Source organism: Ambystoma mexicanum, chromosome 9 (genome assembly GCF_040938575.1).
Source record: "Ambystoma mexicanum isolate Mex_15411 chromosome 9, UKY_AmexF1_1, whole genome shotgun sequence".
In the NCBI taxonomy this organism is placed as follows: domain Eukaryota; kingdom Metazoa; phylum Chordata; class Amphibia; order Caudata; family Ambystomatidae; genus Ambystoma; species Ambystoma mexicanum.
The window spans coordinates 93,949,656-93,976,831 of NC_090931.1; the positions used below are offsets into that span (position 1 = coordinate 93,949,656).

Consider the following 27,176-nt stretch of genomic DNA (forward strand, 5'->3'; position numbering starts at 1 on the left):
GCTTCTGTTGACTCTCCTCTTACTTCACCTTGTTTGTTCTCACTATCTCCTGTGAAAGCTTTTTCGGTAGGCAGTCTCGTCTTCTCTGTTGCTTTCGTTTGAGGTTCTGTGGTCATTGACACTAGGCCTGTGCATTTAGTGTGTGTGTGCGTGTGGGTGTCAGTGCTTAGTCTTCATGCCTTTCGTGCCGACCCTGTCTCCGGCTTTCCTGCTCATTCATTACCTCAAGTGTGTATGTATCACTGCTAATTACATTCATTTTCATTTCATTTATTTTACCATCAGAATTTCTCAGGACTGGAATGACTATATAAGGTCTGGGTGTTTTTGTGGGTTTTATGGGTACATCATCAGGTGAGTGCACTGAAATTGGAACGCTTTGTGCACCAATAAAAAATTCAGTTCTGATCGTAAATTACAGCAACATAATAATAAACACAATGTATAGGTACATTATAGTTCGATAAGTAAGGTAACAGCATTTTCTTCCAGAGAAGCGAGGGTGACCCTCTGCTCATGGGAGGACGAGGTTACTGTTTTGGGCCCCCAGTCGATCATTCACCAAGTGTCAATGTTACTGTTTTCTCCCACTCAATATCGTTCTTTGAACAGCTTGTGTCATAAAGTGTCAAGTGCTTCACAAGATTCCCCCAACTTGCGGACGTAATTGTCTCTTGATCACGGATGCAGTTCCCTTGCTAGACTATGAAAAAAGTAAATTAGCCTAACACTTCGGTGAGTCACTTTGACTGTGCATGTTCAAAGTGTGTGAGTTCTCGGTTCATTCCTTTAATCTGGTTCAATCCTGTGGCTGTGTTGGACACAAGTCAGTTTGAAGAAATAGAGCAAAATGACAACAAATATAACAATCAGGGCTCTTGACTCTGCTCCCTTGATCTGTCTCTCGGCGGAAAGTTTTTTTTCAGAATCTCCCCAGATAGTCTCTTTGATGAATGGAAAGTTCCACTTGGAGGATTATTCCATGCAGGAGCATTCCCAATTGTGCGATATTTGCTGGATCTCGGATGAATGTGGGGGCGTCAACTTCGATATGCCTCCCCACTAATTCAGGAAAGTCAGCCACTAGGCGGAAAAGACACTGTGCACCAATCTGCTGTCTTCTAGTGAAAGGGACATTCGTCCTGTCTTGCTGGATAAAGGATTATATATTCTTTCCTTGACGTGAACAATGTTTGCACTGTCCGGTCACGTGGAGTGCGACCAATATGCTAATTTTGTTTAACAGATTGCTCAAATGTTCTGTGTTTGCTGGATCTCGAACAAAGGTCAGCGTGTCTGTGGTTCTTCCGACAAAAGATGGGCACTCTTCGATTATGCGAAAGAAAAGTGTATTGATGAGTTCATCTAGTATCACCTGTGATGGAAGCATGTGTGTCATTATCACTGTACTCTGGCAGTACGATGAAGGCTTCCGGAATGAGAGTAAGCAGGTGTCTGATTACCTTTTCGTTCTCAGGATCTTGTAGAAAGTCTATGACACTCGTGACCCTCCCTACCAGTGATGGATATGATACTAATACTAAGTGGAAGTATGTAACCACGTCCTTTGTGATGTCTCTACTGGGGGACACCATAAGTGCTGCCAAACAAAGTCTTGGTACTGGATGGATCAGGATACTGCATCTGCTTTCAATGTAAAAGTCATTGATCAAAGTTTGTTATAGTCTTTTCCTCAACAAGGCTTAAGTGTGATTTAGTTCAAAAGTTTGTGTCAACAAAACGTGCTGTGGCTTATATGCGCAATTATGTTCTTCACCCTGCAACTAGGATGCACAGAGTGTCCGTTTTGTATGTCCTTACCCCTTTTTTCTTTTGCTTAGGGGAATGTCCAAGTTAAGCCACAATTTGCAAAAGGGTTCTTTGTCTTGCTTTACTGCTCATGCATCCTTCTTCCTCGTCATGGATCCCGTCTGCACGTGCTGTGGTTCTTCCCCATTGTCTGTATTTTCTTCGCGGTGGGGTGCAGGCAGGGGGTTTTCTCCGATATAGGGCTTAATATCATTTACAAAAATCCATGCTCTCCTGCCCTTTAACTTCACAGCTGATGAGTGCAGTCCACCACGATGAAAGGACCATTGAATCTTGGCTCGTCCCACCTTTTCGTCGTGTGGTTCCTCACCAGCACACTATCTCCAGGGAACCCGAGTGGAACATGTAGACGTTGAACTGAGTCTGTTGCAGTGTTCCCTTCGGTGTTCTGTGCTGCGCTGCACCCTTTTTGTCATCGCTGCAGCTGGTCCGAAATTACAGTAAGGCTGGATGTCATGCAGTTCAAGTACTTTTGCATTTCGGATCCAAGGACCTCTTGGGTTGACTGAGCATCACATCTAGCTCTGTCTCTCAGGGTTAAGGGGGTCCTCATTCTCCATTCCTGTGACTATCTCGTGTGGCGTAAGATGATGGTCGGAGCCTGGTTGGTTCCGAAGAGCATACAATGTCAATGGAAGGCAGTGCAACCATCCCCTCCTTAGAGTAGGCTTCAATAAGCTTCAACTTGGCTATCCTTTCCTTTAACAAGCCATTGAGCCTCTCACAAAGCCCATTACCTTCTGGATGATACGCCGACGAGAACTTGTGCTTTATACCAAGCAACAAGCTGATCTGCTCAAAGACTGCATTTATAAAATGAGCCCCATTATCTGATCTCATTACTTCACACAACCTGTAAGGTTATTTAGCGTGTTACAACACAGAGTACAGCACATAGTACAGCACTACTGCACAGGATCAATGTGTAGCATGTTTTTTTTAATTTTTTTTTTATGCAGTACCACTGCATGGGTTTGGTGCATTGCTATGATGCAATTGTTTCAAGCTATGTGTTGCCAGTGTAACATGGACATATAAGTGAGGGCAGGTTATTCAGTCAAAAACGATTTTTACATATAAAATGCAAATAATTTTTTTTCACAGTTAAAAGCACACATTTATACATTCAAAATGCGCACTATTTTTCACCTGAAATGCCTATGTTGCAAGAGACACATTTGAAAATGAATAAACTAACCTCATTAACAACTAGCCTGATCATAACCCACTAATAATGTGTTCTCCAATGGAAAATGACAGGCTCTGAAAGTCATTATTTAAACGCACATTCAGTTTTTTTTTTCTTTTTGCTCTGCTGCTCTGTCCATAGTAACTCCAGGAAGCAAAGACCTCAAATAAGCAGGAAATCAGTTTGGTTACAGTTGCAACTGTATAAGCCAAGCCATTGTGTGCAGAGGGTGGTTAGGGCATGATAGAATTTTATTGGTAAGGATCGTTTGGTAGGAAGTAACCAGAGTTTTCTTGTATAATCTCGAGGAAGAAGCTGGGGAGAGACATCTTGACACAGCTCGGAGAAGGACTGGATTGATACCTGGGGATGCCTGATTCCTAAAGCAGATTCAACTTGGCTGCAGAGACTGGGATTTCCAGTCAACAAGTCCCAGTTTGAGTGACAGCAAATGCTTGTCCTTTCTGGGTGAACCCCTCCAGAAGGCGACCAGCCAAAGAAGTTACATGCTGAACAAGCCTGGTAATTATCTCGCTGAAGTGTGGGGGCTGAGTGTGTGCGAAAATATTCAGTCAGTGTAGGAAAGGAGATTCCTGTGCTTTACCCACGTGTTTAATGTTGCGAATTGAATTCTTGTTCCCGGCCACTCTCTTCTCAGTGTATCACAAATAATGTTGTTACTGTGCAATTTCATTTATTTCTATAAAAGAGTGAGATCGTGTTTAAATGCAACTTTTATAATACACAAAAATATCTGAAAGCAGACGGTGGTGTGTTTTTATTTTTTCTTTCCTTTGTGCATTTACCAATACAGTGCTGATGATGTGGGGAGATGTTTAGACAGTGAATTGTCATTTTTAAGGTAGCTAAAAATAAGATTTGGCTGCAGCTGTGTGCACAATGTCATTCAGTATGAGCAATTATAACTAACTGTGTGCGTTATAGTCTGTCGGAGGTCTATGAGTCGGCAGAAAGGGAGGCCCTGGACATAGCTCACCAGACGTAAATAAGTTGGTGATAAATACCGCATGATAGCTTGCTGCCATAGATAAGATAGCGAGAAATTGCCCATGGTGGCACACTAAAAATGAAAATGTGGTGTTCCTGAAATGCAAGCCTGAGGTCTCTCTAGTGATTACACGAAAAATCTAAACAAAAATAAGGGGTTCTGGATATTGGGGCCACAAATAAAACAAAGGAATTATGCTCACCAAAAATACCACCAACCAGGCATACCAACCACGCATGTCTGTATACTGAAATAATGCATATCCACTGTATTATTATTATACATATCCCAATCTGAATACAAGGAGTGATTGTTGCTAAATTATTTTTCAGCGGTAAGAAAATACCGCCAGGCCCCAAATCTACACAAAATACCCAACATATTTACCCCACCTATGGAACACTTCCCTCACTAGGAATTTGGCCGCACAGGTAGAGTTTGGGTGTGTACATGGACCTGCTTCTATCCATCTAGAGAATGGACACACCATGACAATTAAGTATCTGTACCCGTTGCATACTTGAATCATGTTGATGTAATCGACATGCAAATGCTGAAAAGGCCCATTTGGCCGGGGGATGACTCCCCTCATTACTTTTAATGTGTCCCGAGTGGTTAATTGCTGGCAGATTATGCAGTTCAACATAAAGAATGCAACATGCTCAGCTAAATTCGGTATAAACCAGTCTTCCGCGAGCGTTGCTGCTAGATTCTCTTTTGTCAAGTGCATCGGGTAATGCAATTGCTCCAATGCTATTTTTAGTAGAGCTACAGGCATCGCAGGTTTACCAGTGCTCTCTTGCCGCCACAAGCCATCAGAGAGGTTCAAAGAACACCCTTGACGTTTCCCCAGGTTTTTCTCCTCCTGCGGTGCCTCCCCTTGGAACTCCATTAGTTGCATTTACCCAAGATCGCTATAGGCTTCTGGTGTGGTTCGTGCTACCATCATCCTTTCATGGGTGCACGCCCCTTCCACTTCCATAATCGTCTCACCTTTGGATGCCATACGCTTGGCTTCAGTGTCTGCTGCGTGATTTCCTCGTGACACAAAATCTGTCCCTTTCGTGTGGGCGGCGCATTTCAAGAGCGCTATGCCCACAGGGAGCTGTAGTGCCTTAATCAGCCTGTCCAATAAGGCTCCTTCAGTGACTGGCTCTGCTATGAACAAAGCTGTTGACAGTATTGTAGCTTTTCCTTGTCAACCTTATATCCTTTCTCAGCCATTATAGTCAGTAGCTGAACAGAATTGTGCCTGTGAATGACGTCAGATTTTGTGAGGCACGGTGCAACAGGACTGAGAAAAAAACATTTTTCAAGTCAATCACCGTGAAATATTTTGCCTTGACGGGTATATTACATAGGATTGTAGATGGATTAGGGACTAAAGGGACTCGGCTTCAACAATATTGTTTAATGCTCATAAATCCTGGATTAAACGCCAAGACCTTCCCTTTGATTTTTTGACAGGATAAACTGCCGTATTACATGGTAACTCTGACGTCACTAAGATGCCGTGGTCCATCATGGCAGAGATCGTCTTAAAAATTCTGTCTGCCTCTCTGGACATGGGATATTGTCGGACTCTCGGACAAATTGCTCCTAGCTTTAGTTTAATTTTCACTTCTCCCACCACCTTCAAGTGGCCTACGTCATAGGGTCCTGCAGTCCATACTGAGACAGGTATTTTAGCTATATCCTCATCAAAATATTCGGACACTTCAGCGCCAACATCATTCTGTTAGGCACTTCTCTTCTGATCATTTTTACCCAAAAGATGAGATTCACTTCCACCCTTGTCTCTCCTGAGTCTGGTTGTTCTTCAAACAGATCGTCATCGGTGATATCAGTCACTCGATACACTTCTTCAATGGCGATAATCATGCACCATTGTCTCCGTCAATCATCGTATCCGTCGACCAATGCTATTTTCCCTCGCACTGCTGCAGCATGTATCATCAAGGGAAATACTTGTCCCTCCTCTTCATGCATAGATATTCTTGGTCTGAATAAAAACTCATCAGGGGTTCTCATAGTTCTGTCTGCGAGGCCTGGTAATCCTGCCATAAGCACCCACATGCCATATGCGAAAACTTCTGGTTCCAGCGGTATAGCTCTCATGGCTATGTGTCCTGAGTATGCTCTAATTATTTTGCATACATTCGAATAACGCATTCCTGGAGTAGAGCATACTATGCCCTCCTCCGTGAACAAAATCGTCATGTTAAATTTTGGCATTAAGTCACAACCCAAAATCTTTACCGGGGTCTGGCGTGAATATAATAAAGGTAAATTCATGTCGCACTCTCCTATGGTGACTGGGCCACTGGTTCATTTCAGCGGACAAGTGCCATAGTGGCGGGGGGTGTCACAGGCCACGCAGTCACGCTGCCTACACCAGCTGTTGGCCATCATGACTGCACGCCCATCAGTCCGCAGGCACATATACCTGCCCAGAACACATGCAGAAAGGCAGGCTGCCATCCAGGATTTTTGGGGTGGCAAACTTCCCCAAAGTGCTAGGTGCCATTGATTGCACCCATGTGGCTCTATGTCCTCCCAGGGCAACTGAGCACATCTACAGAAACCGCAAGCACTGGCATTCCATCAACATGCAGGTAGTATGTGTTGCCAAGGGAATCATCACCTCAGTATATGCCAACTATCCAGGGTTCACCCATGACAGTTTCATTTACAGAATGTCAACCCTAAACCGGGACCTAGAAGCTGGGCGGCATGGAGATACATGGCTGCTTGGTGAGTATAAATTCCACTGAACATGCATGCATGTCAGATACTGAGTGATGTCACAACCCCACTAATGATACCCATCATCACCTCCCCAGGGGACAGTGCCTACCCTCTGAGCACCCACATGATGACGCCAATTTGGAACACCACCACACCTCCCGAGGTAAGATACAACACAGCCCATATTGCAACCCGGGCATAGTAGAGCGCACATTCGGAGTGCTCAAGTCACGCTTTCGCTCCCTTGACCGCTCTGGTGGGCAGCTGCTATACGCACCCCCAGTAGTGTGCAGGATCATAGTGGCAACATGTGTCCTGCACAATGTTGCAACACGCCGGGGCCTGCCGGTGGACATGGTGGTGCCCCCACATCCCCAACCACATGCACGGCCGCTGCGCATGGGAGGGGAAAGGACATGTGGTGAGGCAGCCCGTACGCAGCTGGTGGCTAATTACTTCACCTAAAATCACACCCTTGTGGAGTGCACACAGCCTGGCACATACCAGCTGACAATCAATGATGATGACATAAGGGACAGTCAACTGTCACAACCATACCAGCCTGAGATTGGCCACCTATATTGTCACATTGTGTGCATCCCTACCTACCGAAAGACAGCCAATGCTGTGTATCAAAAAGAGACATATTTATGCAGCATGAATGACAACCCCCTTGCAAAATACAACATGAAAATAGCGCCATATCACCCAACCCCTCCCCATCTCCGCCACCCAACACCCCATGGCATGTCATGCAATGTGAAAGCAAATAAAGGAATGCACAACACCTGGCACAAGTGTCACAAAGTGCACTGTCCCAAATGGAAACAGGCCACAGACAATATGCTCCCAGTAATCCATAACAAACAGCACACATGACCAAATACTTACCAGCGACACAATACAACAACACAGCATGAAACATTGCCAAAATATGACAGTACAAACTCAAAGAAGTGCAAGTCTTACAACCTAAATAAGCCAGCACATCGACCCCTTCCAACTGCAGAGTGATGCTGTCAGGCAAATGTGTCAGTGTACTGCATACAACATAAACTGCATCTGCAAAGGAGACAGCCTTGTGAAGACATGAAGAAGTTACCTGTGAATAAGGAGGAAGACATGGATGCACAAGCACATATCAATACACCATGCAGTGTTCAATGCAACAACAATACCCATTAGGGATGTCCACACAGTATTGACTACAGACTGCCCACACAGCTCATGGGTGCCCAATGTCACGGTGTAAGTCACTGTCACTTGGTCACACCCTTTGCAAGCCCATGGAAATGGAAAGCAGGAGGGGTGTGTGTGTGTCAGGAACCCAAGCATCTAATCCAAACACAGGACAAGCCTACATGTGCCCAGCCGGAATACACAGTGGATGCCCATGGGAGCCACATAAGGCAACACACTGTAAACAAAATAAAAAAATAAAATAAATAAAAAATGGCCATGTGGGGGGTACAGGGGGGGCACCCAGGAGGTTTAAGGACAGGGTGCACACCAACACCCATCTGCATGGATGTTACGAAAAAAAATATTCCTCCAAGGGCTCATGGCCTGCACGGCTATGCCATTGTGGGAGAACTGCTGTCGCTCTCGTCACCCTCTGCTGCTGCATCAGGACGTGGTGGTGCTATGGGAGGCAGCTCATGCAAAGTCCTGGTATTGTCTTCCATGGCAGCAAGCATGCGGGTGTGGAAGGTCTGATTCTGGAGGATGATAGTGCGGAGATCCCCATGCAGCACCTCACGGGTTGCCTGCATTTCTGCACGCATGTCCTCGTGTGATGCCCGGATCGCCTCACAGGTAGCCTGCAGCTCAGCTGAGAGCGAACGTGTGAGCTGCTCCAGCTGCTGTTCTGCCCTAAAATTTCAGGAAGCCTCAAGTTCAACCAGAGTCTCCCTGAGGTTATGGAGTTCTACCCTCAGGCCTTCCCTGTGGCCCTGTGACTCTATTGATATGGCTTCGCGCAGAGACTCCAGTGCCGCCCGTCAGTCCCTGTTGGACGCCAACATGTCTTCCCTGTGTGATTGGCAAATGGAGTCTGTTGCCTGCTGTTGTTGCTCCATCTGCCTTTCAGGGGGGAGAATGGAAGTGGCCACCCTCTCCATTGCATGAGCCATCATTTCAACCGATGCTCCCTGTTGTGCTGCTATACTGTAAATGGAGTTTTCCCAAACAGTATTGCCTGGTGGCGTATGGCCACCATGTTGGAGGGCACCACACTTGTTTGGGGCAAGGCGATCTGCACCTTGCTGTGCCGGCACTGCCTGAGGCTGCAGAACTGTATTCCCCCTCTGATCTGCTGGCCCAGGAACAGGATCAGATGTTGTGGAGTGTGACCCTGCATCCATAACCACCAAAGGCGGACCTACCAACACTGACATCTCCATAGAGGGTTCTACCCCTGGTGCAGGTGGGTTGGACAGAACAGAATCCCTGCCAGAAACACTCACCTGCGATAGCACATAAGTCTCATCATCCGATTTAGCACCTGTATAGAGGTTTGGGGAGGTGCACCCAGAGACACCCCTGGACAGTATGGTCTGCAGTACGAAAGGGTTTTCACCCACCACCACACCACGTCCTCCACTGGTGCCCGGTCGTGGCTGAGATTCCTCCTGGGGCTGCACCATCTCCTCAACCTCAACAGCATCAAGTGCGTCATCACCTAGAAAAAACATGAAAGACAAATCATGGAAACAGGCATGAGCACCATAGCACACACATAGGCCTGACAAGCCAGAGATCCAGTACATGATTTACACATGTCCACATGACAATAACCCTGGCATGCATGCACAGTCAATGAGTTGGAAGGGGAGGCAAAAAAAAGACACTGAGGACACCAAGATGGAAAAGCAACACATTTGCTGCATGCTGGGTAGCACTGGCATCACTCATTAGCCTGTAAGTGGCATGTCCAATACAAATACATGACACATGCCAGCACACAGATGCATAAGTCTCATCATCCGATTTAGCACCTGTATAGAGGTTTGGGGAGGTGCACCCAGAGACACCCCTGGACAGTATGGTCTGCAGTACGAAAGGGTTTTCACCCACCACCACACCACGTCCTCCACTGGTGCCCGGTCGTGGCTGAGATTCCTCCTGGGGCTGCACCATCTCCTCAACCTCAACAGCATCAAGTGCGTCATCACCTAGAAAAAACATGAAAGACAAATCATGGAAACAGGCATGAGCACCATAGCACACACATAGGCCTGACAAGCCAGAGATCCAGTACATGATTTACACATGTCCACATGACAATAACCCTGGCATGCATGCACAGTCAATGAGTTGGAAGGGGAGGCAAAAAAAAGACACTGAGGACACCAAGATGGAAAAGCAACACATTTGCTGCATGCTGGGTAGCACTGGCATCACTCATTAGCCTGTAAGTGGCATGTCCAATACAAATACATGACACATGCCAGCACACAGATGGCATGTAGCATAGCCATGGTACATTTGACAAGTACAGCCATATGTCAGTGAATGAGTACTGTCACCCATCCATGTGAGATGGACATGAAGAGATGAAAAATGCCAAATAGTGTGACAAAAAATGCATGTGCCACACACTGCAACACATCCAGTGTACAATGATACAGTTATTGCAGGCAGATGTACACATCAATGGTTGGTCACTTCAACATGACATGAAACAACTATCATGTTCCACATTCCAACAGGCACCAAAAATTAATGTGAGCAGGCCAATACTCAATCAGCCTGAATGGTCTAATCATTCACATAACAAGGTAACAAATGTGGGCCAATGTGGGGTGTAATCAATGACAGAAGCATGTCACATATGTGGCATTAGGGCTGAAAAATGCGTTGCAAAAATGGACGAATTGAAACAATCAGCCTGAATGAACACTGAAAAATTCAGAACAATGTTGTTGCAAGATGACAGTTCAAGGGCAACTGCAGTAATGTGGTGCTAATTGCCTACTGTGGTCAGAAGGGATACTGTCATTCCCAGATCCAGGGCCGGTTAATGTTTTGGAGGAAGCACATGGGTGACCCATACCACTCAGGAGTACACACCCTTACCTGGCACTCATTCAGAACCGTCACCCAAGCAACATACACATGGATTACACACGCATGCATGGGCACTCACCGGACAATGCGTTGTAATCTGGTAGGTCTCCCACGCCTTGGATCTGTTCCTCTGTGACAAAGGTTCCAGCAACAGGCTCATGTTCAGTGAGTTGGTTGTCCTCTGGTGGAGACCCACCGTTAGTCACCAGAGTAGAGGCATGATTTGAGGCCAGCTTGTTCTTTGCTCTGCGTTTCAGGTCATTCCACCACTTGTAGCAATTATCAGCTGTGCGCCTCACAAATCCAAGGGCACTAATGATCGCGATGGTCTGCCAGTGTGCCCTACATTGACCAGGTGTGGTCTTGCACCCTGCAGTCACCACCATTTTGCGACTATGTGCCGACACATAGGCCACAAGTGCATCAAGTTCGGCGTCATTAAAGCTAGGCTTCCTTGACGTGGCAGAGTGTGTAGCCATGTCTGGGGTCTCAGCCTGTAGTGCCAGAGCACCCTTCTTCTTCTTTTTCAAAGGTGGTGCAGATCCTGAGTGGCGTACGGCGCTCTGGTCAGTAGGGGCAGAGGCGCAGGTGGACTGGGTACTAGAAGTGTGCGAAGGCACAATGACCATAGGTCTTGCAGCAGGCATTGGCTGCAGGGTGATGTTGGCAGGGCCAACGTCGGTTTGATAGACCTGGACCGACACTGTTCCGGCTGGGAGACTCAGAGCTGGTGTGGATAGAGCCAGCAGCTTCCCCTGCAGCCTCCCTACCCTGCCTACTTGGGGCAGCAAATGACATTGCTGCCCCAGATCCACGTGGCCTGGTGACAGCAACCTTCCCTGCCACAAGTGGCTTAGACTTGCTGACCTGGAAGTCAGCCTGGGAGTCATCCTGTGCCGGTTCAGGTGCCAAAATGGGCTGGTCCAACAAGGGCTGAGCTTGGATGGTGTCAGCTACGTTTCCCACAACCATTGGGGGGTGGGGCATGGGTGTCCCTGATTGGTCCTCCACACACGGGGGTCTAGGGGCACCCTGCAAATCCTGGCCACGTCCCCTACCGCGCCCACCATGCCCACCTTTTGGAGGTCGGCCACCTTTGCCTCCCTTACTGCTTGGTCGCCTCCCAACCATGGCACTGATGTTGTTGTGCGTATGGGAGTAGCAGTAAACAATTGTCCTGGGCAATTGGGGTGAAAGGGGTAGAGTACTCGATGGAATTCATACCCTAGTGCTCTAGCAAGGCTGTATATGACCCCTGGGGGAAGATGACGGGTCACGCAACGCACAGCCACCCCAAAAACAAAAGCACACGTGCACGCAACCCCTGGTAGACCACGTGCGTGGAAAAATAAACCCGCACTACGCTGTGGAACCCAGAAACACAAAAATAAGCGTACGCGTGTTACACGCAGCCTACAATGACCTCTGAAGGGGTATGTGGCACACGGGGGCAACCACAGTTGGAAAATACGTGTGCAACTCACCGTCTGCCTTGAAAAAGAAGGTGAACAAGACGCACGTGTGTGCGTAGGCAACACCCCCGCCAAAAGAAGAAAAGAACACAGTCTGAGGAAACAGGGAGTACGAACTGGAAATGTTGTGAAGTAATCGTGTGTGAACCGACAAGAAGTACAAGATACACCCGCTCGCTCTCCACAAAAAGCACGTACAGGGAAATAGCATGATACTCGTACCTTTTAAGCCAGCCCACACTTGAAACATCACTTACGCGCTTTCGCGCTAAGGCCCTTTCCTCCATTAGCACGGTGACGTGCAATTTTCTCACGTGCTGATTCACGATGCACCCGTGTTGTGGGCAACACTGGCGCGCATAACGTCACTGATGTGCTTACACGCTAAGGGCCTTTCCTCAGATTTCACGCTGATGTGCAATTTTTTCACGTGCCAAATCAATCCGTATCAAGCTGACCACGCGAAAACACATGGAAGACCACGCCCCTGCCCAAAAGACCATTTTCCTGCCCTCAAAAGCCCCGAGCACGCTCCCACCTGCCATCTGCTGCTGCCTGCCTGCCTGTTGCCCAAATGCCCTGCTATTTGCTGCCTGCATGTCAGCTAGGGTTGCAGTTGCTGTGACCACCCCTGCTGGAACCGAAGACTCCCGACTGGGATACCATCGCTCCACAGCCCAGCCCCAGGATCCAGTTGCCGACCCACACCTGCCTCTGGGGTTGCCATGTCGGGCACAACACCATCTGGCACCACTGGCAACCCCCAGCCAGAGCGGCAGAGGGCCACCAGCTTCAGTGCCAGGGAAGTTGGTGTCCTGGTGGAGCAAGTCCTGGGGCAGTATGATGCCCTCTTTGGAAGTTTGCGCGCCGACAATGAAGGACGGACCAGGATCTGGATGGACTTCGTGACTGCCAGCAACGAGGAGGGGGTGGCAGTCCGCGACATCAAACATGTCCGGAAGTGCTTGGAGGACTTCAGGTCCAGGACCCTCGACAAGGCCCAGCACCTCTTGAAGGCAGCGGAAGCCAAGGGGCGCCAGGGCCAGCTGTCAGACCACCAAATGAGGGTCCTGGAACGAACACGGCCAGCGCCCGTCTGGAGTCGAGCGGTAAGTGTACATGCATACTGATTGGACACTGTGTGTGTTGTGGTGTGCCAGTAGTGTGCAGGTTACACATATGTTTTTGTAGGGCCATGTATGGATGTGTATATACAGGAGCGTGAGGCTGACACATGTGAGTCCTCTCATGTGTGAGACACATGGATGGTGTATGTGTTGGTAAGCATGCAGGCCAAATGCAGGTGTGGGAGCACACAAGTTTACATTACTGTGTATGTACATTGGCATGGTTGTGGTGTCACACATGGATGGTGGTTCCAGCTGCATGTATCTGCACTGTGTACATGTGCATGTGTATGTATTTGACAAGTGTGCAACCGTGATGCAACATGGATGCATGTGGCACTGACATGTAGAAGGCTGAATGCCAGATGTGACATGGATGGCGATCTCATCACTGTGACAGTTGGTGGACATGTACACATGCATGTAAGTGCGGTGGCATGTGTGCATGTGTTGTGCACTCCCCGTGTTTCATGTGACATCAGGCTCACCTTCGGATGGTCATGCTGTTGTATGTGTATGGATGGTGCTGCCTGGTGCAATATTGCTGTGGAATTGCTCATGTGTGTGAGTAGAAATGACATGTGTGTTGGGGAGTGTGATGCCATGTCTGAAGTTTGACCCTGCCACTCATGTACAACTGTCATGTGTATATCAGTCCATTGTTCCGTGCCCTGATGCCTGTGTTTTATCTCTCCCTGTCTGTAGTGTCAACTGATGAAGAGGGCGGAGAGGGTCCTGGGGAGCAAAGCGGCAGGGATTGCACCACCAGCCGGAGATGCAAGGCCCGGCTCCCCTCCCAGATTGTCATCTCATCGGGGAGTGAGGAGTCTGGTGCCGCATCCCAGGCCGCAGCTGCCGAGGGTAGGTCCAAGAGGCGGAGGTCAGAGGTGGACTCCTTGGCAGCAGAAGGGGCAGCTGAGACCCCAAAGGGTCCGACGGAGGAAGATGGCACAGAGTCATCCAGGTTGGTGGGGGTTTTGGTGGAGGAGGAGGCCGCAGAAGGGACACACACGGGGTCTGGAGGTGGGGATTCCACTGGTGCTAGTGGTGCAGTGCAGGGGCAGGGACAGGAGGCAGCACAGGCTGCCGCAGAGGTGCCTGTGTGTAATCCTGTCCCTGATACTGTGACTGCATCATCTGGCACCAGCAGGGATGCCTACGTCCAGACCTGTTTTCAGGCAGGGGATGAGCGCACAACAAGTGGCCTTCCTCTCCCTGCAGACATGGCTATCCGGGACTGGGTTGGGCCTGTCCTGGCTGTGATAGCATTGCGTCAACGGGGCATGCGAGGTGACCTGCCGTCTTTTCGTGAACAGACTGCACATCATCTCGGATGCCTCTTTGACCGCGTTGACCTACTGGGACGGGTCACCAGTGCTGGATTCCTCCGTCTGCAGGACCTTCTTGCGACCCCCTCCTCACCTGAACCCCCTACATGCCAGTCGTCCTCCATTCCATCTTCCCACCCATGTATCACCTGGGTACCCTGTGGAGCTGCCTCTGACCCAGCGGCCAGGCTGGTGGAGGACACATCCCTGCCACAGTCGGGAGTCGGACGTCCAGCAGGGGTGGCCACCACGACAAGTGCATCCCAGCCAGAGGAGGCCGTGCAGGCAGCAAGAGCCAGGGCGCAGGCACAGGCACAGCAGCAACAAGGTGGGAGCAATGATGGCTCAGGGCCTTCAACATCGGAGGGGCAGGCATCAGCCAGAGGGCAGGAGGACCCAGGATTGGAAGTGTCTTCCGTGGGCAGCGGTTGGGCCAGGCCATAGGTGCGGAGCGGCGGCGGGCAGAAGAGGCACGGCTCACAATGGTCAGGGCAGAGAACTCCATGCGGAGGGCACTGAGGGGGGCTGAGTGCCTCGAGGCAATTCCCAGGAAGTTGGAGTCCAACATGTCATCGTCCCTGCGAACCCTCAGGGCCATGGAAGAGGACCACCTCCAGGACATTGAGCGGGAGTTCGATGAGGCCCTGGCCCGGGACATAGAAAAGTGAGCCGTTGGACTAGCCCGCCGCCTTTGTAAATAGTTTTTAGTGTTAGTTTTCATTTTTGTTTTCCTTTGATTTTGGGTGATTGGACTATGCCCCACACATTTGTATATAGTTATTTTCTTCGGTAGTTTCTTAGGTAGGTTTCATTTCCTTTGTTGGGCTCATGGACCCTTGACTATGGATTGTACATAGTTGGACATTGGATTTATTGGATTTTTTATTTGGATTTGACCCTGGATTTATGGATTCTTCTTATTGACAATGGATTGTACATAGTTGGACAATGGATTATTTTGAACTTTTTCTTTGGATTTCACCATAAATTAATGGATTTTTCTTTTTACGTTTCCTTTGGATTTGCTTTGGTGGATTGAGAGTTTGGACTATTTTAATTTTTGATTTTTTTGGATTGGTTATACTTTTCATTTACTCATATTTTGCACATGCTTTTCATTTCATGTTTGCTATTTTGTTATGTTTTCATTTCATTGCTTTTATTTGTCCATAATACATTTTGATATTTTACTTCCGTGTGTGTAATTCGCTCATTGGGTTCATGCATGTGAAAATGTGGGTTTACACAATCAATGCCAACCAGTGTGTGTGTGTGACGGACATGTGTTGCTGTACATATTTGAGTTTTGGTTTGTGTCTTGCATGTCAGTGTGGGGTGGATTGGGAAATCATTGCGTCTCAAGAATGGGGTGGCGTGCTGCAGTATTTTGGTGTAGAAGTGGGCCATGATTATGCATCTTTATGTCATGTAGGGGGGGACATGAGTGGGGGCCTGCTGGCAGGTGTCCCTCACTGCTGGGGGGGTGCTGGTGGACATGAGTGGGGGCCTGCTGGCAGGTGCCCCTCACTGCTGGGGGGGTGCTGGGGGACATGAGTGGGAAATGAGTGGGGGCCTGCTGGCAGGTGCCCCTCACTGCTGGGGGTTGGGGGTGCTGGGGTATATGAGTGGGGGCCTGCTAGCAGATGCCCCTCACTGCTGGGGGGTGAGGGTGCTGGGGGACATGAGTGGGACATGAGTGGGGGCCTTCTGGCAGGTGCCCCTCACTGCGGGAGGGTGCTGGGGGACATGAGTGGGACATGAGTGGGGGCCTGCTGGCAGGTGCCCCTCACTGCTGGGGGGTGGGGGTGCAGGGGGACATGAGTGGGGCCTGCTGGCAGGTGCCCCTCACTGCTGGGGGGTGGGGGTGCTGGGGGACATGAGTGGGGGCCTGCTGGCAGGTGCCCCTCACTGCTGGGGGTGGGGGTGCTGGGGGACATGAGTGGGGGCCTGCTGGCAGGTGCCCCTCACTGCTGGGGGGGTGCTGGGGGACATGAGTGGGACACGAGTGGGGGCCTGCTGGCAGGTGCCCCTCACTGCTGGGGGGTGGGGGTGCAGGGGGACATGAGTGGGGGCCTGCTGGCAGGTGCCCCTCACTGCTGGGGGTTGGGGGTGCTGCTGGTGCTGGGGGACATGAGTGGGGGCCTGCTGGCAGGTGCTCCTCACTGCTGGGGGGTGGGAGTTCTGGGGGACATGAGTGGGACATGAGTGGGGGCCTGCTGGCAGGTGCCCCTCACTGCTGGGGGGTGGGGGTGCTGGGGGACATGAGTGGGGGCCTGCTGGCAGGTGCCCCTCACTGCTGGGGGGGTACTGGAGGACATGAGTGGGACATGAGTGGGGGCCTTCTGGCAGGTGCCCCTCACTGCGGGGGGGGTGCTGGGGGACATGAGTGGGACATGAGTGGGGGCCTGCTGGCAGGTGCCCCTCACTGCTGGGGGGTGGGGGTGCAGGGGGACATGAGTGGGGCCTGCTGGCAGGTGCCCCTCACTGCTGGGGGGTGGGGGTGCTGGGGGACATGAGTGGGGGCCTGCTGGCAGGTGCCCCTCACTGCTGGGGGGGTACTGGAGGACATGAGTGGGGGCCTTCTGGCAGGTGCCCCTCACTGCGGGGGGGTGCTGGGGGACATGAGTGGGACATGAGTGGGGGCCTGCTGGCAGGTGCCCCTCACTGCTGGGGGGTGGGGGTGCAGGGGGACATGAGTGGGGCCTGCTGGCAGGTGCCCCTCACTGCTGGGGGGTGGGGGTGCTGGGGGACATGAGTGGGGGCCTGCTGGCAGGTGCCCCTCACTGCTGGGGGTGGGGGTGCTGGGGGACATGAGTGGGGGCCTGCTGGCAGGTGCCCCTCACTGCTGGGGGGGTGCTGGGGGACATGAGTGGGACACGAGTGGGGGCCTGCTGGCAGGTGCCCCTCACTGCTGGGGGGTGGGGGTGCAGGGGGACATGAGTGGGGGCCTGCTGGCAGGTGCCCCTCACTGCTGGGGGTTGGGGGTGCTGCTGGTGCTGGGGGACATGAGTGGGGGCCTGCTGGCAGGTGCTCCTCACTGCTGGGGGGTGGGAGTTCTGGGGGACATGAGTGGGACATGAGTGGAGGCCTGCTGGCAGGTGCCCCTCACTGCTGGGGGGTGGGGGTGCTGGGGGACATGAGTGGGGGCCTGCTGGCAGGTGCCCCTCACTGCTGGGGGGGTACTGGAGGACATGAGTGGGACATGAGTGGGGCCTTCTGGCAGGTGCCCCTCACTGCTGGGGGGGTGGGGGTGCTGGGGTATATGAGTGGGGGCCTGCTAGCAGATGCCCCTCACTGCTGGGGGGTGAGGGTGCTGGGGGACATGAGTGGGACATGAGTGGGGGCCTTCTGGCAGGTGCCCCTCACTGCGGGGGGTGCTGGGGGACATGAGTGGGGGCCTGCTGGCAGGTGCCCCTCACTGCAGGGGGGTGGAGGCGCAGGGGGGCATGAGTGGGGCCTGCTGGCAGGTGCCCCTCACTGCTGGGGGGTGGGGGTGCTGGGGGACATGAGTGGGGGCCTGCTGGCAGGTGCCCCTCACTGCTGGGGGTGGGGGTGCTGGGGGACATGAGTGGGGGCCTGCTGGCAGGTGCCCCTCACTGCTGGGGGGGTGCTGGGGGACATGAGTGGGACACGAGTGGGGGCCTGCTGGCAGGTGCCCCTCACTGCTGGGGGGTGGGGGTGCAGGGGGACATGAGTGGGGGCCTGCTGGCAGGTGCCCCTCACTGCTGGGGGTTGGGGGTGCTGCTGGTGCTGGGGGACATGAGTGGGGGCCTGCTGGCAGGTGCTCCTCACTGCTGGGGGGTGGGAGTTCTGGGGGACATGAGTGGGACATGAGTGGGGGCCTGCTGGCAGGTGCCCCTCACTGCTGGGGGGTGGGGGTGCTGGGGGACATGAGTGGGGGCCTGCTGGCAGGTGCCCCTCACTGCTGGGGGGGTACTGGAGGACATGAGTGGGACATGAGTGGGGCCTTCTGGCAGGTGCCCCTCACTGCTGGGGGGGTGGGGGTGCAGGGGGACATGAGTGGGGGCCTGCTGGCAGGTGCCCCTCACTGCTGGGGGTTGGGGTGCTGCTGGTGCTGGGGGACATGAGTGGGGGCCTGCTGGCTGGTGCTCCTCACTGCTGGGGGGTGGGAGTGCTGGGGGACATGAGTGGGACATGAGTGGGGGCCTGCTGGCAGGTGCCCCTCACTGCTGGGGGGTGGGGGTGCTAGGGGACATGAGTGGGGGCCTGCTGGCAGGTGCATCTCACTGCTGGGGGGTGGTGGTGCAGGGGGACATGAGTTGGTGATCACTAGTGCAAGGTGACATGTGGCCTGGCTGGGGGGCATGCCCATGGTGGATGGGCTGCCTGCGGGACATGACCAGGGGTGCAGGGTAGTCCCCTATGGTGTGGGCTGCCTGCAGGGGCCATGGAGGGGGTAGAGGGCACACCTGGGAGGAGCCACACTGCCAATTCATGTGTGGGACTCCCCACACACCCCACTGGATACACGTACCCCACTCGCACAGGGCCAATTGCGTGTGAAACTCCCCGCGCACCCCACTGGATGCACGTTCCCCGCTCGCACAGGGACATTTTCATGGAAACTCCCCGCGAACCCCAGTGATACACGTACTCCGCTCGCACAGGGCCAATCACGTGTGAATCTCCCTGCGAACCCCTGAAATACATGTACCCAGCTCGCACAGGCCCAATCACGTGTGAAACTTTCCGCGCACCCCAGTAATACACGTACCCCGCTCGCACTGGGCCCATCGTGTGTAAAAATTCCCGCGCACCCCACTGGATACACGTACCCCGCTCGCACAGGGCCAATCGCGTGTGAATCTCCCTCCAAACCCCCGAAATACACGTACCCCGCTCGCACAGGCCCAATCGCGTGTGAAACTTCCCGCGCACCCCAGTAATACACGTACCCCGCTCGTACTAGGCCCATCGCATGTGAAACTTCCTGCGCACCCCACTGGATACACGTACCCCGCTCGCACAGGGCCAATCGTGTGTGAATCTCCCAGCGAACATCTGAAATACACGTACCCCGCTCGCACAGGAACAATAGCGTGTGAAACTCCCTGCGAATCCCAGTGAAACACGTACCCCGCTCGCACAGCGCCAATTGCGTGTCAAACTTCCCGGGCAGGGGTGTACATGTATTCGGAGGGGTGCGTGGAGAGTTTTACAGGTGTTTTTGTGTTTGGGGGGCTGTATGCTGGTCCAATGGCCTGAGCGCCATGTACGGGATTTGTGCGCTGTGCATGGCACACGGGGAGGGGTTGGGGCGTAACTGGTGCTGCTGCAGGGTCGCTGTGCCACTCTGCACCACAGCTGGTTTTGGATGTTTAAATTCATGAATACGCTGTGTGTGGAAATGGATTTTAGCACACGCGGCTGGTGCAGACAGACGCACGCACACACGATGCGCCAGCCGCGTGCGCCACTTGTGCGCTGGATTCTATGAATTACCCCCTAAACCTTTTACAAAGACGACACTCTCAGCAACACATTATATACAGCCCGCCAGAGACCAGTGATATGTGTCTGGCAAGTAGGTCAGATGCTAGGCACATTAAGTCCTAAGCCTCTCAGATGAGAGTGGCATTGAGCTTCCTTCAGCTTATTGCAACATTATGATTTGCCCTGAGACTAATGTATTTAGGTACAATTCCTGCAAAAATCCGGGTCAGGCCAAAAAACCTTTTTCAATTTCTTTTAAATGTGCACAGTGTTTTTGGCAGCACATCCTTTACTGGCCTGCCATTGGCTCAGTGAACAGAAATGTCATTGCCTCTCTTGCATCAGCAAACTCCTTGGGAAGATGCCATGCTGCTGCCGCCTGACCATCAAACCAGTACCCTGTCACCCATCACTGAGTTAGGCATGCCACTAGGCCCAAAACCCACTGGCCTTGTGACACAGAGGCCCCTACTGCCACCCCTGTCCACCGCCACTGTGAAAGCATCCTACCTGAACTATGTTGGCTTCCTCTCCAGACCAGGATAAAAGTCATTACTGCATGTATCATCTACAAAGCAGTCACGAGTAGCACACCACAGTACCTGGATGCTAGTTCCACATATCTCGTGGCACACTATCCTCGCACAGCAAATCTATAAACCGGCTTGAATCACAACTCGCCCACCAAGAGAGGACCTGTAAACAATCCATCTCATGTCACGCACCCACTCTCTGGAACTTGATTGCGGTGTCAGCTCAGAATTCTCTCACAATTCTCTAAATTTGCAAATCTATCAAAACATGGCTTTTTCAACAATCATCACACCAAGGACTAATTCCAGTGGATGCGCATACTGATGCACAGATCTCAACTCTCAGTACTGCACTACCGTTAAAAGATGCCTGCCCAAATCCTGGCTACCCACACTCTGTACAGCGCTCTCGAGCTAGGTCAGTGCTTTAAACAATAAAATGAATTAAAATAAAAAATAAGAGGGTCTACACTAAATTCAAAGGCCTAGGATCCATCCACCCTCCAATGACCAATCTGGCCCACTGCTATCTATGTCTCTGGAACCTGCTATATCCCTGCTTTTGTGATTTGCATGGCTTTTTGATGCAAGTAATGGGTTAGATCAGCTGTGCATGCAGGCACTGTTGTCTGCATGCAGATGTGTGCGCATTTTCTGTGGTATGCATTAGGGTTTCAGTGGGTATTGGTGCTCAGCAAGTTTCAGTCTGCTGCATGCATGACACAACTAAAAAAGTGATGGTGGAAGGATTTGAATACTTCTGGACCACTGACACTGCTCTGGGAAACCTTCCACACCGCAGTTTGTTTAGCCCGTCTGCGCCATTGCAAAAGGGTTCCAGGCAAATGTGAATCAGTCAGGTACTGCCACCAGTGGTAGCAGCCCAGCCCAAACGGCTAAGCCAGGTCCCCTCTGCACCAAAAACACAAGCAACCCCAGTCATATTTCATCCTTTTTGTGCAGCTTGGATTCCTATGGTTCTTCTTCTTAATTAACGAACGCGTGGGCGGACCCACGCAGGCGCTTCCCCATCCAATTGGATGATGTGCACTTATCCACTATTCAGCATTCAACCTACGTAAAACTCACAATTCCTATGGTACAGCGGGCAATGGACCCAAGTCTGGGAATACCCTCTCTCACATGGGGAGACATACTACAACCAAAAAATTGATGGGTGGAAGGTTTTGAATAAGTCTGAACTACTGGCACTGCTCTGGGCAACATTCCACACCACTGTTTTTTAGCTTGTCTGCACCATTGCAAAAGGGGACCAACCATATGCAAATCAGTCAGGTACTTCCACCAATGGAACACCAGACCTTCCACCCATCACTTGTTTGTATATATAGTTTTCTGCATGCATGAGACTCATGGTCAGTGTATGGTCAGGAGGCTACAACTGCTCATTTATAAAGTGGTTGATTAATGTGATGAATGTTGATTAAGACAGGACGACAAGTGGAGGGTGCTACTGTGGAGTTTTTTTGATTTCGGGGTGGGAGATTGGGAGTTACATGTTAATCGTACATGTCCACAGCCATCCCCTCACAAGGCCAATTACTACTGGCCTAATGCTTCCCCCACCAGGGTGTGGCTGGACTATTTAGCCTTTCAGAGAGTCTAGAGCCATGGTAATTGTGATCACTTTCAGTCACATGTCTTCCGTCATCCTGGCACAGCTCATCATCACTCTAAAGGCTATAATGCCCATTTTTAGCGGCTTTCTGACTGGCTATAGATTGTCTCCTGTTCGGGTGAACCTCGTAGACATCATCTCCTGAAACTACACATGTGTCATCTGGACATACTATTTATCTTGCGTAATTTGGTGGGGGTGCTCAGAAAGAAGGAAGAGCTGGTAGTGCGTAATTATAATAGGATATTTATAATGCGCTTAATACCCAGAGGTTTCTAAGCACAGACCGGGCGATCAAATCTGTGTTCCTCCACGTTGTCTTGCTTCCTTCCAAGGCGAGCACGTTGCCCCAGAGCTTTCCTCCGGAGTTCAGTGTGCGTGGAGAAAGAAAGAGAGTGAGTATCAGACATGACTCTTGCCCTGTTGAGTTTACAAGGAGGGCAGCATCAAATGTTTTTTTGTGAGGGATTCAATTAAAGATAAAATGGATGAAAAATGTGGAGCAAATATGACAGTTTCCTTCGAAATTGATTTGAATTAAATAAAGGGGTGATGGGGCTTATTGTGAGAACCATTATGAATCATAAGAGGGCGACACACCCAAAATCAAGGTAACTTGATGGGAATTTACAGGAAAGCAACTGGTGCTCACGATATGTGGGAAATGGCATGCGTTCGCCATCCTTGATCCTTTTACCTCAGCACTCATTGGCTTCATTCTTTACCCTCGAATCTTGGCTCCTCTTCTCATTCATCCTGGGTTCTCTGCCCTTTTTATCTTTGTTTTGTAACAATATTAATGGCACATGCCCTTTACCAGGCACTTGGACCATAGCAAAAATAGTCCCTATTTATAAGAAGCGTTACAGGAGTAAGCCTGGGAAGTATCGCCCAAATATCACTTATTGACTGTCTAGAAAAAGTGAATGACACATACTTCTAATGAGTCTTGAGGATGGGGCATCTGTGCCTTGTCCAATACTTGTCCTAAAAGGGGGAGGAGGGGTTAGACAGAATACTGGCACTATCGAGCATTGCTTATTATGAATTGCTTTCATACAGAAGAATGATGTCTAAAACAAAATTAACTGTATCTGTTGTTTGTCGATTTCCAAATGGCTTTAGACAGTGTTCGTAGGGCTATGACATGGCAAATATTACGGAACAAAGTTGTTCCTTGCCTTTTGCTCACTGTGATCCAATTGTTCTACAGGAATAACACAGCCAAAGTGAGATATTGTTCTAAAGGTGGATGTACCAGGGCATTTAAAATGACAAGGTTTGCAGGCAGGGGTGTGTATTGACCCCATGTTTAATTGTATATAAATGACCTGGCATTGCTTCCTCAAGGTTTGGACTGTAACAGCCCAAAATATCGGACGTATCAAGGTCGGTATATGACTTTATGCTGAATAAACATACACTGGAAGTGCTAGGTTCTGCAGAGATCACAGTCTTAAGGTTCATATGGCTTAGTCTGTTGCACTGGTCTGCCCCCACACCAAATCAACCAAGGTATGCTTAAAGTATGATGGAGAAATAATTAGACAGGTCGACTGTTTTGACTGCTTGGGCTTGAGAGCGATGGCAAATGGGTCCTGGGTGGATCGAGGTGCCTGTTGCAAGTGCAAGCTTGCACAGAGTGCGGGTAACATTGAGCTGTCCTTGCAGATCTGAAGGCCGGGCGGCCATTTCATCGGTGGAAGTTTATCAAGTGCAGGTCTGCAATGCGATTGTGTTATGAGGACATTCTGCAAAAACATTGTTAAACTCTATGGAAAAAGTTGTTTTGACAAACATGTCGGTGCTCCCCGGCTTTGTCTCAACCCATTATCTGATTTGAGTTTCCACCAATAACTATTACCAAAACAACTGAAACACCAAGATGGGAATGGTTAAAATTCATAAAGAGCATGTTAATAGAGTTGGACTTTCCCGAGTTTTGATATAGATGCGTTGGTATCTAAAAGCGCCAACATACTGCTATAAAGGAGAGGTTAACAGGCCACTTCTTAAAGAGATGACACATGGTATAATAACTAACAATTACCTGTCATTAAAGCAGAATGGGATTATGAAAATGATCTCGTCTGGTTAGCAAGCCCGAAGCAAAGATTATATTTATGAAATTTAAATTGAGTATTCTACCTTTAGTCGCATTTAATTTTAAGTGGAACATGAATTGAATGCCCCTATATATTCTGAAATGGCATGATAGGATGCAAGCAGCATTTGATTTTAAGGCAAAAATATTTTTACTAGTTTCAAGTAACTGAATGCTTTTTAAATACCCTACATGCTTTGATCTTTTTTAAAAGTGCTATTAATTTTGATGTTACGCAATCACTTCCTAGTTATTACGATTTGGCATGCCTTATTAGATGTAATTATACGAACTTATCGTGATGAATAGAGATTTTAAAACTCTGGGATGATGAACTGTTTCTGTGTTCTTGATGTTAACTCTGAAGTTTTTGTTTGGCTGTTTATTGATGGTTTGATCTGACAATGATCTGTGTTATTGTGAAATTGTATTGTTACTGAGGACAAATGAACTGTTTCTGAATAAAGCAACTGACTGGAAAACATTCTTGAGCCATCTTCAGGAGTTGGTGGTCCTTGAGGCCATCTGTGACATTGTCTAGGATATAAGGAATCCAAACGTAAAAGGGCCAGGTAGTAGAGAAAAATGCAGCCGATAACTGACCAGTTGGGCTGGTGAAGTGCTGGTAAATAGAGCATAAAACCAGGATGCTTTGTTTTCTGGCACTTCAGTTCTATTACCCGCCACTTTGGCATCAAGAATCCCTTATCTAACGTCACACTTTATTAACCACTATATTTTGATTTTGTGATCTGCCTACCCTGATTCTCTCTGGGTGGCTAAAAACAAAGATGTTGCTGTAGAGAAAATCTTGTAATTGTTGCCACTATTTGGATATTGATATATACATTTTTGAAAAAATAGGAAATTTACATATTATCTGTAAAGCTTACATTTAAAGTAAGGATGTGGTGTACAAGTTAAAGTTGCTGACTTGCGAGGGTAACCACACAGTTTGAATTTATCTAGTTTCTCCAAAATTAAATAATTCCAATTTAAGAACCAGAAGGCTCATATTCTTCTCCGGATTTCCTTTACCAGGTAATGCGAAAGGGGGTATCCTGCTTGATATCGGCAATGGTCCCACCATACACCAGGACCTCTTGGTCTGCGAGGTCTTCAAGTAGATCATTGGTGCGGATTACACGGATCAGAGCCAGGCATATTATGAGAAGTGCCTGAACAAACGATCTGGGCACTTTTGACTGGGAAAACTGCATTAAGTTAGTCTGTGAACTTGAAACGAAGAAACACTCCTTAGAAAGTACATAGCTAATTGCTTCGTTCGTTTTGTACTCGAAGCACACATTTTAAATAAAATAGCATTCCAAGGTAACCATCATTTATATGTTTGAGCTTAAATGTCTGCTGGTATGATAATTATAACGTTATTAAGCTATAACACCAACCACATAGCTTAAGGAATCATTGTTGCGTACAGCTGGAAAGGATGTAGGACATCAAGTCAAATCACCTTTTATTGCACTAGGACGGTAACTGAGTCAAATTGCCATGCTGGAAGAATATTGGGCTCAATGGATTTTATTGGGACTGAGTACACATATCAATATGGCTTTGTATACACAAAACTATCTGCAGGAAAACTGTAAAACCACTTAGTGTTCTGTCCCTATCATATTTGTTAATTAGCTTAAATATACAAACAGCCAAAACTAGCTTTCCCACAACAAGAATAACTATGCACTCAAGTAATCATTCAAGTTAGAATTTAGTTTAAGACAGGGAAATGATTAACTTAAAGATGGCCGCCGTGTAAAAGTGATTCCCAGGAGAAAGAGTCCTCTATTTCTCTTTTCAGGATCAGCGTCAATTTCCATCCATGCCTGTAATGAATAGGTGCTACTGCGCCAATCTACAGAGACCTGTCTCAGAAACCAAACACAGCCGACTTGACAAGTGCACTGTGATAGAACTGGTCACCTATAATTTGCTGTTTTGTCAATTCTGCATTTATATCTTATTTTAGATCCTTTTATGTTCTTCTTTTCAGTGACAAAGAGGCAAAGAAGCGAGAGAAACTGAGAAGAACAGTCAAAAAGACTGTAAAACACAACTTGGCCAAAAGTCACCCCCTGGCGTTGCAGGTCCTTCCAAATGTGGACCGCATCAACACCATCGGATGCTTGGGATGTGAACCTAGACACCTTTCACAGGGTTTTGTGAAACATATGAAATCTGTAATAACTAGGGTGTACCTCATTATTCTAGAGGTCTTGGACTGCACCTTCTTCATGATTCGGGGTAAATGGTTCTCCTGCCTAACACTAGATGAGGCCTTTCTGAGGCAAGCGGTTCCAGCAGAAGTCTTTGAGCTTCAAGATTTTGAAGTGGAGATCAGAGAGTGTGATACGGAAGGCTTTGGATCGTTCAACTACACTTCCTGCGTGTTTCTCCGCGCGCGCAAGGAAAAGGATATATAAGGTTAAATGCTCAGTCCTAAAATCCCAGGATCGGACAATGATCTGAAATGAAAATACTTATTCTTTACTTAAGTGCTTAAGAAAAGCACACATTTTGGCAGAATAGGGATTTTACGTTAGATTCTAACTAAACAATGATATGTGCATAATAGAACCCCAAGGAAGGAACCCAGGAGGACTTGAACATTATTGCTCGAAAACAATAAGTTAGCCTAATAAAGGTTCTTTGGGTTG

At 49.5% G+C, this 27,176-nt stretch overlaps 1 pseudogene; it reads left to right on the forward strand.

The window, feature by feature from the left end:
• The first annotated feature begins 1,388 nt into the window (after positions 1-1,388).
• On the forward strand, positions 1,389-26,942 carry LOC138487268 (nicotinamide N-methyltransferase-like; annotated as a pseudogene).
• The last annotated feature ends 234 nt before the right edge of the window (positions 26,943-27,176 follow it).